The sequence below is a fragment of the Lygodium microphyllum genome, chromosome 30 (genome assembly GCF_053477565.2).
Source record: "Lygodium microphyllum isolate KBCC chromosome 30, Lygodium_microphyllum_v1.1.10, whole genome shotgun sequence".
NCBI classification, from domain to species: domain Eukaryota; kingdom Viridiplantae; phylum Streptophyta; class Polypodiopsida; order Schizaeales; family Lygodiaceae; genus Lygodium; species Lygodium microphyllum.
This window is the reverse complement of record NC_141164.1, coordinates 116,005,462-116,008,516: the sequence shown is the minus strand read 5'-3', so window position 1 is coordinate 116,008,516 and position 3,055 is coordinate 116,005,462.

Here is a 3,055-nt window from a genome sequence, read left to right as displayed (position 1 = left end):
ACACCCATATTTGATTTCTAGAAAGTCTTGCTAGCTATCATAGCCTGAATCCCTAGATTTCAATCAAATTGTAGTCGAAATTGTGTTTCAGCCCGTCGAATGCAGACAGGTTTACCAGTATCCAATTCGCAGAATCGGCCACTCGGACCAAATGCATTGTTTGATTTTGAAAACTGGACAATTAGAATCAGACTCTACCATGTCACCACTCAGACCACCTCATCTTGTTCGATTTCGAGAATCGGACATGATCCACTACCTTGCTCGACTCGTCCAATCCCAGAAATAGGACATATCCAAATCAGACTAGCCACCCTATCCGATCGAACACACCCTATCCGGTTGTGACAATCGGACATACCTAAATCAGACATACCTAAATCAGACTAGACCAAATTGGACCATTGGTAAATCGGACATATGATTTTTAGAATCGGACCCTGCACAATCGAACACACTCTAACATACAAATTTGGAAATCTGACACATCTCAAATGATGTAGAGCATGACCTGCACTAGGAGAATTCATCGAATGCCTTACACGCAGTTCCAGACCTAAAATCATAGCCAAATGTCGAGAACATTGCTAACACACTTAGCAGCAAATTCGACACACTTAGAGCTATAGGCTGACTAGTAGACCCCAAATTGACCTTAAACAAATTGAATGATATGGCGCAAACCCTAGTAAGTAGCAAAAAAGGCTAGAACTGAGCTTAGAGCCCCATCAGACCACAAATACAAGCGAGAGTGCGAAAGCTAAATAGTCATATTGTCTTTGCACTCGTACTATTTTCCAGCACTTGAAGTACACTTAATAAAATCTGAAAGCCTGATTGTGTACAATGCATGGAAAAGAGTGCACACACACACACACACACACACACACACACACACACACACACACACACACACACACACACACACACACACACACACACACACACACACACACACACACACACACACACACACACACACACACACACACACACACACACACACACACACACACACATTGAGTGACTATAAATTGAGAATTGCTTGTAATTAACAAGGAACTCACTCAAATGTAATAACTTGAAGAACAAACCCACTTGTAGGAGAATATCTAGAGACATAGTCGAGTGATCGAAACCCCAAGCATAGGACCAATCGAAAGATGCAATAGGGAATCCAGGAGGGACATACACCATTGGAGGAGTGGATCTACCCGACCTAATCAATCTCATCAACAACTTGGTGGAGAGAGAGACCACGAACATGGAAGAGACAATCACTAACGATAGTCGGGACAAGGAGCTCGACCTAGGCAGTCTCTCGACTGCTAGTTTCCAATTACGACCTACATGCCTGGACAGACCACCATGGTAGGATGTCTGAGGATGTCATAACAGACCTAGGAGAGGAGAGGAGACTAGCGCATGAAGCTTAGTGACTTTTAACCAGGATCAGCAGACTAGGAGCTTATGCTAGAACATGGAAATGCGAGAGATCTAGCGAGTGCTAGCCCTAGCGAGAACTAGGAGCTTATGCCAGAATATGGAAATGCGAGAGATCCAACGAGTGCTAGCCCTAGCAAGAAAAAATTGGACAGGACTAGATGCAGAGAAAGAGAGAGCACTAGAAGGAGATGTCATGTTGAGCGAGCTTCATTGACGAAGCGATTGCTAGATAACCAAGGCAGCATAGCAAAGTGTTATGGCACTAGCAACGTCACTACTTGCAGGACTAGGAGTTAGCCAGGGCTCCAAGATCCAATCAAAAATCCCCATTATCGCGAAGTAGCTAGATATATACCAGTTGAATGATGACCCATATGGCTTTGTGGAGCAATTCGAGTAGGTTTGCAAGGCAAATGACCTCACCCCTTACTCAATGCTCGGAAGCATTCGGTCTATGCTTAGGCGATAAGGGAAGGACTTGGTACACAAGTCTAGATGTTGCTGAGTGAGCTAACTTCAATAGCCTTAAAAATCTCTTCATTAAGAAATTCTCCAAGCCAAGGTACCCTGATAACTTGGTAGTGTGGTTGATGAATGTCAAGACGAGGGATAAGGAAGATATCTAGGATTACATGACCCATGTGAGGATGGCTTAGCCACAGTATTCATTAATGGAATACAAAGCAAAGAGCTCTACAAGGCCTTGCTAGGCAACTCGAGCTTACAGCGAGATGCATTGACTAGGGTCTTTGAAGAGGCCATTAGAGTGGACGACCAACTCAAGGAGAGAAGCTCCAAGAGCTCAAGTCGAGAGGAAACTACCTCTAGGAATTTCAAGAGAGTTTTGATGACAAGCGAAAGATCATGCCCAAGTACTCAGGATAAAGGAAAGGGCACTGACTCAAGCCAAGAGCTAATGGAGATGAAGATGGAGCTAGCTAGATTACAAGAGAGGATGAGGATGACCAACACGGCCTCACATCCAATGTGTGCATTGTGGCGGAAATCACCTGCTAGTTGAGTGTTAGGATCCTAGGTCCCAACCTTGCACCAATTGTGGTAGGTTTGGCTAGGATGCCATGCATTGCAGACTGTCAAGAGGAGACTCTCGTATTTGCAATCATACAATCAACCTTGCCTAGCAAATAGGCTATCAAACTTCTTTGGAACGGGAGCCCCATTGGCTCTCCCCGTACCCAATGATGCCCCAGCCATTCCTAGGATGGACATAAACCTTACTGGCATACCTAGACCACCTGGACCCTACATGATCCATCCACCGAGTGACGCTTCAATCCATTACGTGGAGGAGTCGAATGATGAAGAGCCTTACGTGCACCCTATGTCTTGTATGACGAAGAGGGCAATGTTGTCCTTATGGACTATCGACCAGTACCGATGATGGCATTAGGTAGAGGCTTAGGAGGGCAGATCCAAGAGCCAAGGACTTGCGATCACCCAGGACATGTCTCTTTGTGCTGTCCTAAAAGGGAGCAAGCAAATCGAGACAAGACTGATCTAAGATGTGTTGAATGTGGAATCACACATCTCTTTTTTGATTGCCCTAGACGGAAGCCATTCTCTAATTTGGCAAACGAGCCATTGGTTC